The sequence below is a fragment of the Panthera onca genome, chromosome B2 (genome assembly GCF_046562875.1).
Source record: "Panthera onca isolate mPanOnc1 chromosome B2, mPanOnc1 haplotype 2, whole genome shotgun sequence".
Classification (NCBI taxonomy): Eukaryota; Metazoa; Chordata; class Mammalia; order Carnivora; family Felidae; genus Panthera; species Panthera onca.
The window spans coordinates 114,181,415-114,204,548 of NC_138343.1; the positions used below are offsets into that span (position 1 = coordinate 114,181,415).

General features: G+C 38.0%; 1 long non-coding RNA gene across 2 annotated transcripts; it reads left to right on the forward strand.

Moving 5' to 3' along the window:
- Positions 1–9: 9 nt before the first annotated feature.
- LOC132667620 (uncharacterized) lies at positions 10–22,502 on the forward strand. 2 transcript variants are annotated; one of them, XR_013555759.1, is made up of 3 exons: positions 10–119; positions 4,409–4,533; positions 21,891–22,502. It is a non-coding gene; the product is annotated as an uncharacterized LOC132667620 (long non-coding RNA). The 2 variants fall into 2 exon arrangements; XR_013555760.2 differs by lacking the exon at positions 4,409–4,533.
- The last annotated feature ends 632 nt before the right edge of the window (positions 22,503–23,134 follow it).

Here is a 23,134-nt window from a genome sequence, read left to right on the forward strand (position 1 = left end):
GGCCTGCTACGCGCTTTCGGTTCCGAGACACAGCGTTAAGAGTTGGTGCAGCCGAGGGGCGCCCGGTGGCTCAGTCGCTTAAGCGACCGACTTCAGCTCGGGTCATGATCTCGTCCTCTGTGAGTTCGAGTCCCGTGTCGGGCTTTGTGCTGACCGCTCAGAGCCTGGAGCCTGTTTCAGATTCTGTCACCCTCTTCCTCTGCTCCTCCCCTGCTCACGTTCTGTCTTTGAAAAATAATAAACCTTGAAAAAATTAAAAAAAAAAAAGTTGGTGCAGCCCAGCCCACAAACTCCACGTTTTCAGTCTCCCCGTAGGCATGCATGGGAAGAGTAGAAGAGAAAGAAAGCCGGTTTAGGGAATTTGGAAAGAAGGGGAGAGAGAGGATGGTACCAAAAGGTGTTACTTCTTAAACATCTTTTATGGGTTATTGAGCGGGGAAAACGTTTCTGGTTTTTTTTTTTTTAATGAATACTCAACATATGCCCTGCTGGTGACATGGCCTTCATAAAGCTCAACAAATTTAGCATTCTGTGCTATTACCTGTCATATGGCCCAGACAGGATGTTCTTTGGAAGACACCTTAAAAGGAAAGTCATTTTTCACCCGGATGGGGATCATTTTGTCAAACAGGAGGAACTGAAGGTAGATCTTAGTAAAATAAGGGAACAGTCTGGTGAACGGAACAATGTACCGAGAAGCCGAGAAGATAAGCAAGTTTTAAGGTATGGAGATGTGGAGGTAGGGAAGAAGTGGGAACCCAGGTTTGGACTGATGGGAAGAAGTCCAAATACTGAAAGTATTTAACTCCAGTTTAATATGAAATGAGCAACTTAAGCCATTGCACTTTGTCGAACAGATTTGCTTGATTAAATGGTGATTAGGAAGAAATAGTTTGTAGAGTGGGGATAATTAGATATTAGATATAGGTGCTAATGAAATGCCCAGAGTCTAAGAGACCCCCAAAAACGAACCACCAGAGTCCAGAGCCAAAGCTAAGCAGCAAGGGTCATTTATTGCAGGTTCGAACCTGGACCTCTGCGCCCCCGTTGCCGGTGACGCCAAGAGGCCCTGAGAGAGGTACAAATAAGTCATGGGGTACAAATAAGTCATGGGGAAATCAGGTACAAATAGACATGTACAATGTCTTTTTATAGACAGGTACAAATAAGTCATGGGGAAATCAGGAATTTTCCACAGTTACAGAGCTGCGATTGGTTGGTGTTTAAAGTTGGACACTTAACAGTATTCGATTGGTTCCTGCCTTTAGGTCAGACCACCACCAGGGGTACGGGTATCACAATGATTGATCAGGAATACACAGATGTGCCAGGCAACAATGATTGATCAGGAGTACACGGATGTGCCAAGTAACAATGGTTGATCAGGAATATACGGATGTGCCAGGCAACAATGATTGATCAGGAATACATGGGCGCGCCAAGCAATTGTACAGAAGCGGAACAAGCTGGTTAAGCTTGGTTAGGTTTCAGTTTCCCGTAACTTAAGCTTTTAAGTTTTAATTTTCTCAGGCCTCTCACTGTTTATGCCATAAATGTGCATGTGGGTATGTGGTACTGCCCAAGTTCTGTATATGGATGCATGGTACTGCAGCCTTCCAAGGCTGGCAGCTGTGGCTAAGAGGTTTGGCCTCTGGACATTTCTGTATAGATTCACTGATGGTATCTTTCTTAAGTTAAAACAAATGTGCTTTGAGGGATGATACTATCTCATGCCTTATCTTTTTGCCAACCATTTAGTCACTTGCCATTTCTCAGAATTTACCAACAAGTTGAGATAAGAATGATTTAAAGTTTTTAAACCTTGGGAATTTGGAGGAGGGAAAAAAAGGTTGGCAACTAGTGAAGATTCAAGGAAGATGGCATAAAAAGATGGCATCTATGCACTTTCAGTACCAATGACTAATATGCTAACAAGTAAAACAGCCTTTCTGTTTTCTGACTGTGATTAGGTAGTGCTTTTTTACCCACAGCTACAGGAGTGTAATAGAAGAAAATGGGAATTTGCAGCCAGGTGTCCAGTGTTGTTTGGTAGTGTAATTGAGCCAATAGGAGTTTGCTCTTTGGTGAGTCAGAAACTGCACCAGGTTGAGTTGTGACACAAAGAAAGCTTTTATTTGCAGGGAATCAAGAGATCGTGGGGAATGGCTTCCAAAGCTGTACCTCCCCAAGATAGAGTGAACGGATTCCTTTTGTTTAGGGTTAAAATGAATATTTAGATAGGGAAGCCTAAGGTCAAACTTGTGCCTTAAGGAAAGGAGGCTTGCATTACAAGGATCCTTTTATGTTATGTAAATGAAGTTAAGACTCTTCCTTAGGTGGAGATTTTAGTATTATAATGAGGTAAAGGCGATTGTGGGTCATTCCAGAGAGATCATCTCACGGTCCTTCTGAGGCGGCTGAGTCAGGTTTAGCTTAAATGGTCTGGGTGGTCTGGGCCAGTGGGAGGTCAGGGCAGTCGCCATCACCTGGGGGTGGTTTCATGCTTCATTTGCCTGAGTAAAGAGGAAAGCTGCAAAGAAGAGCTTAGGGGAAAATATAAAACAAAGGTTAGTGAGTACAATCAGGTGAGCAGTAAAGGCCAAGTCTTGGGGTGTAGCTGGTGACAGTAATAGGTACATACCCGTATGTGTACATTTGTGATTGGCCCTGATAAATTGGAATCTACTTTGAGGCTAAACTACAAAAAAAGAAGTTATTTCAGTGTCCTGACAGGACAGGAAGGTGGGAGCTGGGAGAGCTGAGACCAAAATATCTGTACTTGCTTCCCATATCCTATAAAAAAGGGAAAGTTTTCTACCTCAAGGTTTAGTCTTCCTCATTTTTTTTTTTTTATTTTCCAGTAGTATTCTGATTGCTCATCAGTATGTATAGCATTTCAGTGTACTTGCATGCACAACTTAGTGTAAACATACGTTTCACTACAACAATGGTTTTACCAAACCACTAACAAAAATGTAGTGTCCTGTAATATTAGCATGTCAGTACCTAGTTATTTTTCTAACTGCTGGCTCAACCAACAAATATTGGATGATAATTTATTTAGTCATCTGTTTTCATAAAATACATATCCAGTTATTCTTCCCCTCCACTTGACTGTTAAACTGTTTTCTTCCCTTTGCCCCATATCATGTTTTACAATCAATACTTTTAGTACAGATAATTACCCACTATCTAAAAACACCTTTACCATGGTGTCTGGGTGGCCCAGTGGGTTAAGCCTCTGACTCTTCATTTAGGCTCAAGTCATAATCTCAAGGTTCATGAGTTTGAGCCCTGTGTTGGGCTCAGAACAGAGCCTGCTTGGAATTCTCTCTCTCCCTCTCTCTCTGTCCCTCCCCTGCTCATGCTTTCTGTCTCAAAATAAAGCTTTTAAATAACAACAACAACAAAAAAATAGAGCTTTATCATGAAACCTTTCATAAGCCAAAATGACAATACCATTAATTTGTGAAAAAAGTTTTAGCATCCCCAGACCCCAAAAATAACCTCTTTTATAGCCTTTTCTGATACCTAGAACACATCTTGTTAATAGATGCACAAAATAAATTGAAATTAAGCACCTAGATTTTTGTTCCCTCTCTCTCTCCCCTCTATCTGCCTAGAAAGCTAAAGCTTCTGTGTTTTGTCTTTTCAGGTCTTTGGTTACTTAGGAAAGTTAAAACTTCTCAGTGTTAAAGGAGCTAAGTTTTGCTAACAACTATATAACTTTCTGTAGAATCCCTTATTGCCACCATCGTTAAAAATATAAATATTAAATTTATAATGATCTGTAATCCTATTTAGGCATGTGCTTTAAAACTTTGAGTTTTTTAACAAACTTCCTAAGATTAAATGGTAAATAGAGTCTTTTTGACTAATTAGTCTTACTTGGTGTGTTAAGCACTATCAAGCCAATGATGATAAACCATTGGTTATATTGTATAGGTAAATGCTATAACTATTCAAGAAAATATATAAAATTCCTGAAGTTTTAATATGTCCTAACATAAGGTCATCACTTGATATTCTGATTATTGAAGTCTTATGTATCACAGAACCATATTTCTGTCAGCTGCATTATAATGAACTCTTCATATCAGTCTTTAGCCATGTCCATTTCTGAGGTTCTTTTGTCATTTATAGTTATTGCCCTGATGCTCCTGCCCAGTGAGTTTTGTCTTCAAGGAGACTCATGTAAATGACTTTTTTTTTTTTTTTTTAGTATAGGTATTTGATATGTTTAACATAATAAAACTGAACTGGGTTAAATTTCCTGAACTAATAGGACAGCTACATGCAAACTGAACAAAAATTACTAACATAAGACTAAATGAATTGAGAAAGATGATTATAGTTTTTATGACTCTTGTTTGAAACATTGCTGTTTCTCTAATGTATTCTCTTCCAGAATAAGGAAGTTTTCTCTTATGATACCTGTGACGTATAGAAATATGATAAAATATTCCTTTGCAAACAAATTGAAACCTCTAACTTGTCTCCCTACATGAACCCTCCAGAATTCAGAAACTCTCAGTGAGTATTCTTTCTTCTGTGGCAATTACAATTATTTGCATAAGTTCAGTGAGAATCTACTCTCCTAGTAACAGGACACCATTTGGAAACATTGGTTATATTACCGAGGCTTTGACAGGAATGTCATATTTGAGAGAGACATGCGTAGACTCAGATATGACCAGGCAGCCTTAAGGAACTAAGGGTGACTTTGTGGAGCCAATAGAACCCCCTTTGAAATGTCAGCCTGATACCTTACTTACAGAGTTCCTGGGAGCCTTACCAGGGGAGTAAAGAATGGCACTTCCTGGCAGGTGCAGAAACCTCAAGATATTTAGGGGACCTCAAGAAAAGGAATGAATACACCCAAATCTATAGGTATTGCAGACAAGTCTGACAAGTATTTGGCTTGGCTCTGGCCTTAGGAGTCTATTGAAAGTTCAATCTAGAGATTCCTTATAAAAGATTCCCAGCAATACATATTTTAAAGGATCTGTCTGATCAACCACTATTATTCCTGAGCTTATGTAAATAATTAGGTCAAGTTTGTTAAAAGTGGACTTGTTTTGGGGTGCCTGGGTGGCTCAGTTGGTTGAGCATCCAACTTGGGCTCAGATCATGATCTTGCAGCTTGGGGGTTCGAGCCCCGCATCAGGCTCTGTGCTGACAGCTTGGAGCCTGGAGCCTGCTTCAGATTCTGTCTCCCTTTCTCTCTGCCCATCCCCCACTTGTGCTTTTTCTCTCTCTTTCTCTCTCTGTCTCTGTCTCTGTCTCTATCAAATATAAATAAACATTTAAAAAATTTAAAGTGGATTTGTTTTACAAATTAGTTTTGATTTGGTTATCTCAAGAAATAAGGGTAAATTTAGAGAAAAGTGTTCCAATAACACATCCTTATGAATGTTAGATTCTAGTTTTGATTAAATAGCATAAGCTAGACAACTTGAGGTAAACTTCAGAGATTGCCATAATAGCTCATATATAGATAGTCTTCCTGCTTGTTACTCTGTGGGGATAATAAAAGGGACCCCATGGGCATGTGGTTATTTAAATAGCTGGACAATGGGATGGACTCTCCAACAATTGTGTAACTTCGCTGTCACCTTGATTAATTCTATGTGGCTGGGATAACAAAATCGCTCCTTAAAAGCCAGAGCATACCCCACTCCACTGGGTTAACTATGGACTTTGGAAAAAATAGATGACCCCAGCCTCCTTATATTTGGATTGGATAATACACTTGGGGATGTCCTTATCTCCTGGAACAGATCATCTCCCACTTGCCCGTGATTCCTCATAATTAGAATATTGTTATGGTTAGACATCAGAGAAAGAAGCCTTCTCACTGGTTTTATCCTTTAATCATATCTGTCCTGAGAGCCACCTCTGTTGATGTAAAATTACAAGTAGAGGCTAAAGCCAAACATATAGCGGCCACCTTTATCCAAACCCAAAATGAAGTCAGCCACAAATTCGAAAAGTGGCCCTCTAAAACTTAATGGCCCTTGATATCCTGAATGCAAGTCAAAGAAAAAGTTATTATGCTAATATTGAGACTAAATGTGTATATATCCCAGATGACTCTGCTAATGTATCCAAAGTTTTAGCCCACATGTATACCATATATAAATGGTAACTCTTTACAGTGGACACATCATGGTAAGCTACAAAACCAGTCTTCATGCTAGATTTGTGGCTTATTGCACACATCAAGCACTTCAGACCTCCCTTGGTGGGTTTCTGCATTACAAGGTATAGATTGGCCTTATTTATATCAATACATAGCCAATATGACAGATCACTCCAATACCAGGACATAAAAGGATATTTCTATTACTAAAAAAAAAAAAAAAAAAAAAAAAGTGTTTCTTGCTGACCTGTGATAAATGTTACATGGGACTCTCCAGGCCATAAGAGTCCTTTTTCTTATCCTCAAACTATCAAAATTTTAACTGAAAATGCCAACCCACAGATGGGCTCACGACAATGCTGGACAAGATCCACGTTCCATTGGTGTGACCATCTGACATCTATTTTTCTTCCATCAGTACATTTAGAAGATGTCATACGGCACATGGAGGCCCTTGATAAATACACATTAAGGCCTTAAATGACTCTCAATATAGCATTATGTTATTAAACACTAAAGTAACTCTAATGCATAAATCGATTCTACAAAATAGAATGACATTAGATATCTTAACAGCAGCACGAGGAGGAACATCTGCCATTGTTAAAGAAGAATATTGTGTCTGTATTCTAGATTATAACTAAAATGTAACAGGTTTACTTACTGATACAAAGAATCAAATTGGTGCTCCTAATGACTGCATTGTCACTTGATAATTGGTTACATTCCTGGTCAGGAGGTGGGCTATCATCCACCTCATTGCTCCTCTTATTTTTCATTTTAATAATAATTCTAATGTGTTGTCTCTTTTGCTTGGTTCTCTCCTATTGCCAAGCAAGCAGTTCCTGACTCCTTCGATCCTACTCAAAACAAATTCATCCCGATGTCCCCTCTGGGCTCTACAGTAATGGCCCACCATAACAGTTTCTTGTAGGGTAAGAGAGTAACTAATTTCAGTCCCTGGGTAGGGACATCTCTACGACCCCTATCAACTTGACGAAGTTACAAAAGATGAACCCTTTGCCTTTCAACAATCTTAAAGATGTAAGGACTAAAAAATTGATCAGGGAGGAAATGATGAAGAAAAGAAGCAGAAAAATGTTCACCTGTAGCATAGAAGACTGACCTATATAGCCTGACAATATAGGTCCAATAAGAATCAAATATGTACTGGTTGTTACATTCTCTCATGACTGCCTGTACATCTCACCAATAGTTCATATCGAGCTGAATGATAAAGCACCAGAGAAATCTTGCAAAAGTAGTTTTATGAGTAGAAATTCGAACAAGATATCTATTATCTAATACTCCCTGCGCATGTCCCCTGCCCCTTGAGCACTGCGTATATAACCATCAGATTCATATAGCAAAAATGCAGCTTTTTCTGCTCACGGGTCCTGTCCCTATGCTGTAATAAAAGCACCTTTTTATTTTGCACCAAAAATGTCTCAATAATTCTGTCTTGACCGTTTGCTCATGCCCCACATCAGGTATTCACAGATATGGTTCAAAGATAGCAGTTGGACGCTAAGATGCTGAGTGTGGTTCCCAGGGACAGAGCTTGGCAGTGTGACTCTGACCGCTCAGACCACATGCTTCCTCTAGGAGGCTCGCTGTAAAACCAATGCTGAATGCCATTTTTACCTTTCACCCTTTTTTGGTAAAAGCAAAAATCCTCTTAATTTTTTGGTTTGTTTGTTTTGGGGTTATTTCCTTAGTAGTTGCTCTAGAGTTTGCCATATATATTTTAACTTATCAGAGTCTACTGCAGATTTATACAAACTTAATTCCAGTACCATATAGATATATTACTCTTATATAGTTCTTTTTCCTGCCTTGTGGTGCCATTATTATACATATTACATCTATAAATGTTACAAACCCAACAATACATTGTTATAAGTGTTAATTTACATAATTGTATGCCTTTTAGAGAAGCTGGGAGAAGAAAAGTCATAACCTTACTCCAATACAACTTTATTCCCCAATCTCCTCTTTGCTGTTATCAGCAAACGTATTACATTTCTATATGTAATCGGCCCAACAATACACACACACACACACACACTTATATATAATTTTATATCACTACCTTTTAAATCAATTAAGAAGAGAAAGGAGAAGTAATATACATGTATGCAAAGTTTTATAATTACATAATTATTTCACCAGTACTCTACGTCTTTGCTATTTTTCATATGGTTTCAAATTACTGTCTGAGATCACTTGTTTTCAACCTGAAGAATTTCTTTAAGTATTTCTTGATAGTTGGGTTCTCTTACAGTGAATTCTTTCAATTTCTATTTATCTGACATTGCCTTTATTTAAGCTTCATTGTGCTACTTCATATTTCCTCTTTAGATAAAGATGTCTTTTAGACAAAAACGTCTTTCAGCGTTTGACTCTGGTGTTTCTGGGTATACCTCTCTTTGTGTTTTCCCTACCTGCAGTTTGTTGAGCCTTTTGGATGTGTTGATTAATGTTCTTCATCAGATATGGGAAATTTGGGCATTATTTTTTAGAACAAGTTTTTGTGGTTTTGTTTGCTTGCTTTTTCCTCTCCCCTCTCCTGGTAATTCCAATACAAGTATGTTGGTGAGATTAATGTGTCATACATTACTCTGAGGCTCTGTTCACTTTTCCTTCATTCTTTTTGTTCTCTCATTTTTTTTTTAATTGTGTAATCTATCAGCTTTTCTTTATATTTGCTGATTCTTTCTTCTACCAGTTCAGCTGGTTGAGCTCTGTAGTGATTTTTTTTTCTTGGTTATTTTACTTGCAACTTTAGAATTTCCATCTTTTTTTTTTTTTTAAATAATGTCTTTCTCCTTTTTGATATTGTCTCTTTGATGAGACATTATCATCATGCTTTCTTTAAATTTTTAAACATAGTTTCCTTTCGTTCTTTGGATATATTTATGATAGCTGCTTTGAAGTCTTTGTCTGCTATGGTCAACATCTGGGCCCCCTCAAAGTTCTATTGCTTGCTTTTTTTTTTTTTTTTTTTAAACTGTGTGTGGGCAACTTTCTTATTTCTTTGCATATCATATGTATAATTTTTTTTTAATTTTATATAATATATTGTAGCAACTCTGGATATGATTCTCCCCTACCCATTTGGTGCTTATTATTGTAGTTTGCTTGTTTATTTAACTACTGGTCGCACTATTTTAGTTTAAAGCCTCTGATGTTGCTCCTGAGAGGTCACATCTTTTGTGGTTACCTGGAATGAAAATGGTTTTAGAAGGGCTTTCTTTGACTGCCTCTTTCTTTGATCACACTCAGATGTTTGACTCCTTTCATTGCTAGCTGATCCACTGTATTGTTTTTACCATTCCCTCGGACATAAATTGCTACACAGTTTTGACACGATTAAAGCTGGGCCTCATTTTAGAGGTGGTTCTGAAGGCAGTTTATGATGATTGCTCTGACCCCAGATTGATTTTCTTAGGTATCTCTTTACTTGTTTCTCTCTGGCATCAACAATGCCTACCACACAAGGGAGTTTCTCAAATCAGTTCACCTGTGCTCTTCTCTCCTCAGCCACTACCGCAAATTCTGATCACCTCTGATCACGCAGTATTGAGAAAAGTCGCATATAGACATGCCATAAAGATGCCCCAGGAATTAATAGACTCAGCGTGTTAAAGACCACAGAAGTTAAATGAGATAAAGTTTCCACTGAGGCCATTGTGGGACTGGGAGACTTAGGGAGGGAGAGAAAAACACTTTTTAAGGTTTCTATAGGGAACATGATTATGTGTCCACAAGAAATGAATTAAAAGTTTCCTGAAATTGAGATGAAAATTACAAGAATTTGAATAGATCCAGTCAGCACAATCTTGGCATCCAGTAACATTAGACGTTGTAAGGAAAAGAAGTGAAGAGTGCAAGTATGACAATAATCAAGGGTTATGAATTGATTTTGTAAGTCAGTGGAAGATTAAAGAGCCTAGGGACTCAAAGATGCTAGACAGAAGAGCAGAGCTGAAAGGAGCATGGAATTAGACTAACCAGAGAGATTTAAAAAAAAAAAAAAAAAAAGCCAAAGTACACTCCAATGTGTTGAAAGACACCAAAAGGGAAAGGGAAACCAGTGGTTATCTGATGGCAAGGCTTAAGTGCAACAAATGTGGGAGGAAACAGAGCTGGAAGAAAGAATCTACATAGAGGTAAAGCCTTGAGATTTAGTCTTCAAAGTGGAGAAATTCAGAGCTATCAGACAGACTGAAATAAAATGGAGATAAAAGGTTTTGGAAATAGGGAGCTTGAGAAATTATAAAACAAGGCTTTCTGATGAGTCATTTTTGATCTTATGAAATTCTTGTAATGGCAAGAGGTCAAAGACAGAATTCTCAGCCTAGTATTAGAGTTACAAAAAGATGATATGGGATGTTTTGTAACTGGGAGATCTGGAAAGGAAGACAATTTTCAAAATTATGCATTACATGTAGAAATTATTTCAACATTTGACACAAAGATATAATGTTTCATTTAGTATTAAAATTTTAGTCTTTCTGATTCACACAGAAGAAACATAGCCAAGAAGAAATTCTTATTTAGTGTCAACTATTATTTTAAGATTTGCCTATTGGAATGATAACTTTTTGAATTTTATAGTAAGCTCCTATTCAGTAGAATTAGACTGTCACCTGAGGAATTCAGTTGAGAGTTGACCAGTCACCCAGTGAACATTCTGTTTGCATAAAGCCTTTGCTCTAATTTGGAGATGGTAGCTTCAGTCTTTCGTCTATAAAGGCATGTTGGGAAGCAATTGTTAAATTTTGAACTGTAGCTATCAGCAACTTAATTATTTCAGAATTATCTGTTGAGCAATCAATTACTAAAGTGAAGCCAGTATCTCAACACGATTTTAGCGCCTTTCATGTCCTAGGAGGCTCTGTCCTGACCACTGAGAATCCAGTGGTGAAAAAAGACATGATTGCAATTGTCTAGGAGGAGGATATGACAAACTGAACCAAGTTGTCTAGAAGGAGGACATGACAGACTAAACCAAGGAGTCAGGGATTTTTTTCCTACGTAACTTTTTAGTTTAATAGTAAATAGATGAATGTGAAGATTAAGATGACAATACAAATAATTTTCCTTTCAACATCTACCTAATTCCAAATGAATAAACTACACACAAAGGTTTACTTAATGATTTATCAACATAAGAAAAGTAACTGTTCACTGAGCACCTACTGTGTCCCCAAGTGGTTAACATACATTAATTCTAATTGGTGACAGTAGCAAAGTGGGCAATGGCTGCTTCTCGTGCAAACTTGAGTATAAGCCCACCCTCCCCCTTCCCCCCCCCCCCCCCCCCCCGCCATAACCTCTAAGTCTCTTTGGAAATCCTCACAACACATCTCAAGGGAGATATTACTGACTTCATTTTATAGATAAGGAAACTGAGGTCAGATTGATTAAATAAATTGCCTATGGCCTCCCAGCTTCTAAATGTAAAAGTTATCATTTGAACCAAAATCTTGTGGGTTGTTTTCTACACAGTGCTTCAGTAAAGCCTATGTTTCTTCTGCGTATCTATATGGAATACTAAGATATACTTTAAAAAAAATTCATTTGATTTCTTATACCACTTTGAGAGTTTCTTCTACCTCACTTTATTTTCTTTGCTCAGATTTATGTCTGAGTGAAAAGAAGAAAGGGTATTTTAAGACTGCCAGCAAACATTTCTGACTGTGTGGCTAGACAGCCAGGCTGATGAAGAGGTAGGAAGTGAGTGGAGGTTTCAAAACTGATATTCCCAGCATTACTTTAGATACTCTTAATTCCTATTTTATATTCCTTATAAAGGTCCTGGGCCAATTTGTCCTCAAATTCCTTTCTTGGTCTGGCTCTAGTTTACAGAAGAAAGAATTCCCCTGCCAGTTGGTTTATTGCCAGGGTCAAATCCTGGGGAGAACTGAAGGGTGAGGGGAAGATGGAAGGCAAACTTTGTGCCATCCCCTCAACAGCAGTGCCTTGACTGGTAGCCTGATGTGGTTCCACACTGGCCCCTGTGCTCTGATAATGCTGCCTTCTGCTTTTGTCCCTTCAGGCTGGGATAGGGGAGATAATGGTTTGCTATTGTTGCTAGCCTCTGGATGCCCTGGGTGTCCTGTTGGGGTTCTCAGTCTTTCATCACCTGTGTAACCGTGCCCCCGCAACAAAATCCTGCTGTTTTAGGGGAGCCTGGGTGGCTCAGTTGGTTGAGTATCTGGCTTCAGATCAGGTCATGATCTCATAGTTTGTGAGTTTGAGCCCCGCATTGGACTTGCCACTGTCAGTGCAGAGCCCGCTTGGGATTCTCTTTGCCCTTCCACTGTGTGCTCTTTCTCTCTCTCAAAACTAAATAAACGTTTTTTTTAATCCTGATGTTTTAAAAACTCAGGTGGTTTTTCATATGATTTCACTTACATGTGGAGCCTAAAAAAAAAAAGCAAATGAATAAGCAAACCAAAAGCAGAAATGGACTCACAAATACGGAGAACCAACTGATGGTTGCTAGAGGGGAGAGCTGTGCGGGCATGGGTAAAATGGGTGAGGGGAGCGGGAGACACAGGCTTCTAGTTCTGCAAGAATAAGTCAAGGAGATAAAATGCACAGAATAAGGAGTAGAGCCCATGGTATTATAACAATATTGTATTATGGTGTCCGATGGTAGCTACTACACTTGTGGTACGCATAGCATAATATATCGAGTTGTTGAATCACTCCCTGTGTTGTACACCTGGAACTAAAGTAACATTGAGCATGAACTGTAGTAAGTTGAAAAAGAATTCAGGTGGTTTTTGTTTTCCTGATTAGATCTTGACACACACCCAAAATGCTTTAGACTTCCTTATGAAGCTCAGTGCACTTGGGAATGTATATTTAATAATTGTCTTCTTAGCCAAAGTCTAAGTCTCATAAGGGCAGAGACCATGTCTGTCTCCTTCACCCCTATATTTCAGTAATTGCCAGATAAAAGGGGTTTAATAATTATTTGTTGAATGAATGAATGAATGAATGAATAAGATGTGCCATCAAGTTTTTCTCTCCTCAAAGCATCTGTCACCTCCCATTGGAGGTGGGCATCTTGCCCATCGGATCTGGGCATCTTGAGGGCAGAATAAATATTTACCACATGAATAAAAAAGCTGTTTCAAAATTCGTTACTTTCCAGACTAACCAACTTTGATACCCACAGCCAAAATGAACAGCAGAATATAATGGACATTTAGTTATCTCAAAAACTCTGACTAAACATTTTGTTTTCTTTTAAAACACCATAATGCTTGATACAGGCAAAAACATGATTTACATATATAGTCCTTGGCCTTGAGGAACTATAAATGTAGTAAAGGAAGTAGATTTATAATTACAAATTATCCCAAGGTAGGAAATCATGGAATACTTAAATTTGGGGGTATCATGTGAGTCTGAGTCTTGAAGGGTAGTCATATTTTACTAGGTTAAGGAGTGGAGAGAAAGGTATTTCAGATAGGGAAGAGAATGTACAAAGTATCATACTATGAAGTATCCCGTAGTATGGTTCATGCAGAGAAGTGGAAATGAAGCTGTATAGCTGAAGCAGGGAGAATTAAAAGACACTTCAATGCCTACCAAACTGCATGCATTTCTCTGTTTTTCTTGATGGCGACTGTAAGGATTTTAGAGTGTGGTAGATTGAATTAGTGACCCTATTCTTTATCTCTCCCTGCACCCACCTCCTTGCTATTTCCTTGAATATATATATACATACATATATACGTTTATATATATGTATATATGTACATACGTATATATATACATATATGTGTGTGTGTGTGTGTATGTATGTATATATATATATATATATATATATATATATATATATATTCAAGGGATGCCTGGGTGGCTCAGTCAGTTAAGCACTGACAGTCACACACTGACAGTGGGGAGCCTGCTTGGGATTCTCTTTCCCTCTCTCTCTGCCCCTCCCCTGCTCATTATGCCTTTCCCCCCAGCTCCTTTACCTTGACCAATGGGATGAGAGTAGATGTAAAGCAGGCAGGAACTTGAAATGTACTTGAGAAGGAGGGTTTGCCCTTTTGAATCTCAAAAGACATAGGATAAGATCTTCCTGTGGGCAGCTGCTGACTCTTTTGCCTAGACTTCAAAATGAACTCAGGGAGCAGAGCCATACCATCTGACCAGTGAATCCAGGAGTGAAATAACTGCTCATTGCTGTATGCCACTGAGATTTTGTGGTTCTTTTTTATGCAGTGTTGTTGCAGTAGTATCCATCCTGTATCCATGGATGCAGAGCGATCCATCCATAACACCTCTTTTTTGCAGCCTCATTTCAGAATCAATTGAGAGAGAAGGAGTACGGTAGTGCCCGGGAAGGGAGTGAGAAAGTGAAGGAGGACGGAAGAGCAATCATTCAGATAGAGAGAGCAAATATCTCCTTTATTATGAAAATTCTACTTTGAAGGATGAGGCTTACGAGTATTTGAACACTGGCTTCATGATACAGACCTCAGAATCACATGGTTCTGATTCAGCTACAGCACATTTGGTACACAGAGGCTGAGCCTTTTTCTTGAAACTCTGCCAGAGCCAGAAGAGCAGAATGGCTGTCTTTGGTGGGCAGATCCCAAAGGCAGAAGGATGGGGAGGGTGAAATATCCATATCTAGATCCCACTCTCAACTTTACCCATAAGATCATTTCTATCTATAAAAATGCCTAATTAATAATGCCCACTTCTCAGGGTTCTATGAGGGTTACATTAAAACAAACAAAGCACCAACAGAGTGCCTGATTTAGACAGCTCAACAAAATACTTGCCCTCATTCTTTCCCTACCCTATCCTGCCTCCGTTTCTGTTTTTGTTTATCTAGTATTCTTTTTCTCCTCTTCTTTTTGCTTTTCTTCCTGTCCATCTCCACTCCATCTCCTGCTCCATCTCCTGCTCCATCTTTCCACTTCTACTCTAAATTAATGATAACGTATAGTGTATTGATTTTGCCAACTCTATGCTCCTTAATTTACACATCCAATGTATGAAGCATTTATTTCCTTCTATAAACATAGATCAAACTAAATTAAATTCCTTTCAAAAATTGGTTAGGACGTTCAATTGATCTTCACTTATGAAGTCATTGCATCTTAACCTAAAAACTTTCATCCCCTCAATATGTCACTGTCAAATTTCTCATAGGTTTTCTATTTTTACTTGTGGTTAGATTTTATGAAGAACAAGCTATCCTAATTTAATATGTGCTTGAGCTTATTATGCTTTTAATTTCAAGTCTCTTCAGATCACATACTGGAGCAATATGTAGGCCATTAAACAACACTGCTGTGTCTCCATTTTCAATGCTCATCTTTTTTTTTTTTTTCTTTTTTTTTTTTTTGGTGGAATTTAAACAATGATGTTGAGGAATTGACACAAAAGAAAAATAAAAAAGCTCAGCACTGGGCCCAGGTGATATAGTTAATGGCTGGAAGGAAGGAAGGAAGGAAAGAAAGAAAGAAGGAAGGGGAAGGAAGGAAGGATGGAAGCAGGAAGGGAAAGAAAGGAGGGAAGGGGAGAAAGAAGAAGGGAAGAAGAAAAAAAGATATAAATCTAAAAGCTGTCACTTATCAGGATGATGTAAACATGAAAGAAGTGAATAAGGACTGTTACAAAAAACAAGGAAGCCCCAGTCCCATTTGCCTCAGAACCATGAGACAGAAACAGGAACACAGGTAAGGACAGCCTACAATGCAGTGGGGGTGGGGGTACAAACAGCATTTGGGTTCATCAAGTAGGCAGTCCGTGTGAAGATGACAAATATAAAACTTCTGAATCCACGTACACTTGTTATTTCCAACTTATTTATGGCTTTTGGACATGAAAGACGATGTGGGGAAAAACATAAATAACTTAAAAACTTTACATACCAGAATGGTTTAGGAAGACAAAAGACACACAGTTGAACAGTATGAAAATTTCAGTCTACGATCGCCACATACTTTGAGAATTTTTTTTAAGTTTATTTTGAGAGAAAGAGCAAGAGAGAGCATGTGTGTGCAAGCAGGGGGAGGGGCAGAGAAAAAGGGAAAGAGAAAATCCCAAGCAGGCTCTGCACTGTTAGTGTGTGGCGCCTGATGGGGGCTCAATCTCACGGTTCATGAGATCATGACCTGAACCCACGGTTCATGAGATCATAACCTGAACTGAAATTAACAGACAGTTAACCGACTGAGCCACCCAGGCTCCCCAAGAGCTCTTGATTAGGGTAAAATATTTCCTAAAATTTGGAGAAAGTTTTTGTGTTGTTTTGTTTGTTCTGTACATTGGTTTTTTGAACATTCAATGGGCCTAGCTCTTGTTTGTTTCTTTCATCCTTTTGCACATATTCCTCTGTGGAAAGCCTGTGGCACCCGCCGCATTAGGAAAGGGAAAGGCAGAACTGTTCATCCTTCAACAGTAACATTTGCTTCTTTTAAAGACCTGTGTCTCTAATCTTCCCATATTTAGTAAAGCAAGGAATAACAGAGGGAGATGCATTAATAACACTGGCAGTTTTATGCAGCAATGCCTAAAAGTAAAAAAAAAAGAAAGAAATTTAGATATAGCATGCATTTTACAGATCACAGGAAACTTTCCAGATGTTCTATCTAGAATATTTAGGTAATTTTTTAAAATGTACTGCTGACAGTGGTGAATATCAGTTTCCATTGTACGAGACTTGTGACTCGATCTGTCTCAGATCTGTGTGGCAGGCTTGGGTTTATTCTGGCATCTTGAAATGTCTTCAGATTATGGGGTGAACATTTTTCTTGCCCCTCTCTTGAGCACAGTGGGTGGAGGGGAGTGTGCGCTGCTTTACTTCAGTGAAGTACATGCCTTACATTTCCTCTTATCTGAGTGGAGAGACTTGTGGCCATCATGCAGAGTGTCTGGGTGGGATTCAGAAGGGAACTCAGGTGAGCTCACCTCACAACCCAGAGCCAAATAACTCAGCAGTATCATTGTACTGCATATCTCTCATGCACTTTGTATTTTTAACCAGCTTTTCTAGCTGTTCTTAGTAAGAGGGCTAGTCTACAATAAAATATTTTGCTAATACCAGATATGGGAATGCTATATAGATACTAATAAATATATACAGAAGATAACTTTTTATTTTATTGTGAAGAGTTTCATCAGAATGGGTATTGAACTTTACTGAATTTTGTTAGATTTGTAGTGAGATAATTATATATTTTTGGCTTTGATTTATTGATTGAATTAATTATATGAATATACATTCTAATATTAATCTAGTATTTCTTAATTAGAGCCACTTAAAATAATAAGTGTATTACTTTTGGCATGTGACTGAATTCATTTTGCGTAATTTTTATTTAAGGGTTTAAGAATGTATGTTCATAAAGAATCACAACTTTTAATTTTAATTTTATTCTTAAATTTTTATTTAAATTCTAGTTAGTTAACATACATGGCAATATTAGCTTCAGAAGTAGAATTCAGTGACTCATCACTTACATACAACACCCAGTGCTCATTATAACAAGTGCCTTCCTTAATACCCATCATCCATCTAGCCCATCCCCCACCCACCACCCTCCATCGACCCTCGGTTTGCTCTCTATTGTTAATTTTTTTTTTAATTTTTTGTTAACGTTTATTTATTTTTGAGACAGAGAGAGACAGAGCATGAACAGGGGAGGGGCAGAGAGAGAGGGAGACACAGAATCTGAAAGGGCTCCAGGCTCTGAGCTGTCAGCACAGAGCCCGACGCGGGGCTCGAACTCACGGACCGCAAGATCGTGACCTGAGCCGAAGTCGGCCGCTTAACCGACTGAGCCACCCAGGCGCCCCTCTATTGTTAATTTTTAAGTGCAAGTTTTGTTTCTTCTTGGATGAAAAATGTTATGAATCTTCAGAGTTTACAATTTTTAAGTGATACTTTTTGTTCATATTTTTATTATTACATTGGTTTTATTGCATCGTATTCAGAGAATATGGCCTATGCCATTTATGTTTTTTGTAATTTGAAACTTCCTTTGTGGCCCAGTAATCAATTTTTCTAAATTTTCCATGGTTATTAAAAAATGAGTAGTATTATTGGTAGGGTGCAAATTTGGGGAAATTAATAAATTTTATTAATTATATTATCAGAATATCTACAGTTCTAATTTCTGTCTACTTCATCCAACAAAGACTGAAAAGTATGTTTATATTTTCTTAGTATAGTGTTTGGGTAATTTTTCCTTTCAATTAAAATAGTTTTTTTTAATATTTAAAAAAATTTTTAAAGTTTATCCATTTATTTTGAGAGAGAGAGAGATAGAATGAGCATGAGCAGGGGAGCGACAAGGAGAGAGGGGGAGAGAGAATCCCAAGCAGGCTCCGTACTGTCAGCACAAAGCCCAAACGGGCTTGAACTCACAAACCGTGAGATTATAACCTGAGCCAAAATCAAGAGTCAGATGTTTAATCAACTGAGCCACCTAAGTGCCCCTCAATTAAAATAGTTTTGATATTGTATGTTTTGATGCAGTATTTTTTAGTACATGCAGATTACTCCATAACTGATAAACACACACACTGTTCATTGTGAATTTCATCAACAAAGAATGACTGTCTTCATCCCACTAAATGCAATTTCCTTTAATTTCTTCCTCCTTGCTAATTATGCAATCAATTCTGCTTAAGAAATTATATTCATTTAATATATCATTTATGAAAAACCCATCTGTTTGGGTGTTTATAGTAAAATTTGGAAAAACTCTGATATAGATTCTTTGTAGCTCAAACTTCCTTCTATTCAGTAGGAATTCAAGTATTTTTATTAAATTTTTAATGCTCATTCCTACACTTTGAAACCTGGAACACTGAAAGTTAGATGATAATACATTGATAATCAAATTTGAAATCCATATCCAAGAAGCATCTCTTTATAATGAATTAAGTAAACTAATGGCAATACCAAACGCTTAGGTGATTATAGGATGATCTTTGTTGAAAGATAAAGAGTTCTGAGCAATAATTTTAGGTTACTTTAATAAAATTACAATGAAAAGTAAAAAGCCTCTGATTACCCCTCCTTAGACTTAAACCAAATTAAGCATAGAAACATTAATTGTATTTTATAGCAAATTAAACTGATAACCACAATGCCTTAAGTGGAGGAGAAATAAGAAAATAAACCAAACAAATAAGGATTGATGAGATTTCCTGGCAGCACAAACTTAGCATTTGTGAGGTTTTCTTTTGATTAATCATAAATTACTTCTTCAAATTGCCATGTAACTGAGAGTGCACTATTTACAAGATTTGTGATGTTGGTTGGTGCTTATGTTGTACCTTGGACCACCTAGGATTCTTGTCCTCCAAAGTCTTAGTACATATTTACACTTCTACCATCAGCATATTGGCTTCTTACTTATCCACATCCTTGCCAACACTTTATATTATCAAATTCTAACTTTTGTGTATCTCATAGTTGTGAAAATTTTAAATATCTTTAATGTGTTTACAGCCCATTCTTCTTTCTGTCAACTGTTTTGTATTCTTTCCCCATTTCCTAATTTTTTCTTTTACTGCTTTGTAGGTAAGCATTTTATATTCTGGGTACTAACCATTTATCAGTTATGTATTGTCAGGAGCTCAGCTGAGCTCGGAGAGAGAGTGAGCTGAACTATCAGATATCAGAGTAGCCAATTAAAACAAGAACCCCAAAATGAGAAAGATGGGCATTTAGTGACTTACTGCTGTGATATAAGCAAGGGATTACAACTGGAGAAAGCACTGACTCCTCACTCACCTTCTATTTTTTCCCAGACAAAAGTGCATCAGTTAAGGGTCAGGTAGATCCACCTAGACATGGGTGTTGTCCTCCTGTGGAGAGAGAATCAAACAAAGGCTCCAGCAGTTTTATGAATCTTGGGATGGACAGAGGCTTATGGCGAAGAGCTAGAACAAGTGTCTTCTTGTTCCCCTCCTCTCCCAGGGAGAGGAGGTTTCCCCTCCTCTCCCTGACAAGGTGACTCAGCAGAAGCACCTGAAGAAGTCCTCCACCCAGTGCCTCGGATACTGAGACCTAGGAATGAAGGCAAATATTCAGGGAGCTCCACTCAGCGGGGCCTGAGTGCTTGACTGCAGCTCCCTTCAGAGGCCACAATGAGCTAGGTGCACATATCTGGTATGGGGAAGGCAGGTTTCTCCATGAGGCCTGTCAGGAAAAGTCTTGGTAATTGCCTGTGGTCAGGCCTGAATAATCACACATAGGGTTTTAACCAGGACCTGGGCTCCTCTTACGCTGAAAATGTCTTGTCCCTGTGTGTGGTTTATTTTTTCATTCCTTAAATAAGTCAAACTTCTTTAAACATTCTTTTTTGTCCCAAAGTCATAAAGTAGTCTCTTATCATTCTTAAAATCCTTATGCTTTTCCTTATCATATTTAGGAGTTTATATGACATGTGGACATAACTTATTTTTCCATATTTGTAACCAATTGTATAGCACCATTTATTGAATTGTCTATATTGTCTCTATTGATTAGCAATGACATTTGTCATATATGAAGTTTGTGTTTATGTGTGGTTCTGTTTCTAGGCTTACTCTTCTGTTCCTCTGGTCTTTTGTTTCCTTCTGAGGCCACACAATATTGTCTCAATTATTATTGCTTTATAATAAGCATTGTTTAGGGGCGCCTGGGTGGCGCAGTCAGTTAAGCGTCTGACTTCGGCCAGGTCACGATCTCGCGGTCCGTGAGTTCGAGCCCCGCGTCAGGCTCTGGGCTGATGGCTCGGAGCCTGGAGCCTGTTTCCGATTCTGTGTCTCCCTCTCTCTCTGCCCCTCCCCCATTCATGCTCTGTCTCTCTCTGTCCCAAAAATAAATAAAAAAACGTTGAAAAAAAAAATTGAAAAAAAATATAATAAGCATTGTTTATAATTGGGCAAATCCTTCCATCCTGGTTTTTTTTGTGTGTTTTTTTTTTTTTTCAAATTTATCTTAGCTGTTCTTGCCATTAGCTGCTACATATACATTTTCACACCAGTTTGTGAAGTTGCATAACAAACTTGGGTATGATTTTGAAAGGAGTTCACATTAAATGTGTAGGTTAGGATATGCACTAATCATCTATGCTGAAACACCTGGCTGGCTTAGTTGGTAGAGCATCCAACTCCTAATATCAAGGTCGTAAGTTCAAGCTCCATGTTATGGGTAGAGTTCACTTAAAAATAAACAGCTTTAGTATATCAGAGTCTCTTCCTCGTGTACTTGATTTATTTCTTTAATATCTTCCAATATGGGGCCCCTGGGTGGCACAGTCGGTTAAGCTTCCGACTTCAGCCAGGTCACGATCTCGCCATCCGTGAGTTCGAGCCCCGCGTCAGGCTCTGGGCTGATGGCTCGGAGCCTGGAGCCTGTTTCCGATTCTGTGTCTCCCTCTCTCTCTGCCCCTCCCCCGTTCATGCTCTGTCTCTCTCTGTCCCAAAAATAAATAAAAAACGTTGGAAAAAAAAAAAATTTAAAAAAATATCTTCCAATAAAGTGTTCTTAATTAATTAATATTAAATTTAATATTAATGTATATTAAGTATATACTTATAATAATATATAATAATTATATATTAAAGACTATATATACTCTCATATCCAGTTACTGTGCTTTTATCTGATCAAATCAAATAATTTTCAGTGGATTTTTTTTTATACAAACATTTTCAAATATGATGATTTGGTTCATTTTTTTTAATGTTTATTTTGAGAGAGAGAGTGCACGCACAAATGGGGGAGGAGCAGAGCGAGAAGAAGAGAGAGAATCCCAAGCAGGCTCCATGGTGTCAGTGCCAAGTCCAACGAGGGCTCAGTCCTATGAACCATGAGATCATGACCTGAGCCAGAAATCAAGAGTTGGACACCCAACCGACTGAGCCACCCCGGTGCCCCACAATTTGTTTAATTTTCCCTTTATTTCTTTCATTTGTCTAACTGCACTACTATGGTTTTCTTTATGTTATTCAATATAGTAATGATAGTGAGCATAGTTGTCTCAATCCTGATATTAATGTGAATTAACCTGACACTTCACTATCAGGTGTGGTAAATTTCTGTAAGCTTATGGTAGATTCCTTTTATCAGGAAAGAAGTTTTCTTCTATTCCTAAGTTGCTATGAATTGTGATAGTAAACGTTGGATTTCCCTAATGCTTTTTTCTCCATTTAAAGAGATGATCAGATAACTTTTTTCCTTCAATACATTAACATGCTAAACTCTATTAGTAAATTTCCCAGTGCTAAAGTGTTCTTGCATTCTTGTCTGGGATTAATTCAATTAGATCACGACATATAAATTTTTAAATACATTGCTTATTCAGTTTCCTGATACTTCCACAGTGATTTTTGCATCTATGATTCATGAAAGGCCAGATTTCCATTCTTATTCTGTCCTTCACTGGTTTTCATATGAAATTTTTCCTATATTCTGCTTTCTGTATGTCTTGATTTTTATGTTTCTCTTTTTTTCACCATTCTGAATTTCTTTTGGATTACTGTGGTTTTTAAAAAACTTCTTTTGTTTTTCCCTCCCCGTTGACTTGGAAATTCTAAATTCTATTTCTCTTTTTTTTTTTTTAACGTTTATTTATTTTTGAGACAGAGAGAGACAGAGCATGAATGGGGGAGTGACAGAGAGAGAGGGAGACACAGAATCGGAAGCAGGCTCCAGGCTCCGAGCCATCTGCCCAGAGCCTGACACGGGGCTCGAACTCACGGACCACGAGATTGTGACCTGAGCTGAAGTCGGACGCTCAACCGACTGAGCCACCCAGGCGCCCCTCTCTTTTTTTTATTATAATAAATGTTACATATAGCTAGCTCTGATTAACTTTTACCATATAATTGTCCACTTATTTTGCTATATCATCTTTTCTTGCTCCAAGTTAGACGTTATCGTTTTATGCAATTTTTTTTTAAGACAGATTTATCCTCTCCTTTATTTTTATTAGTTTCTTCATC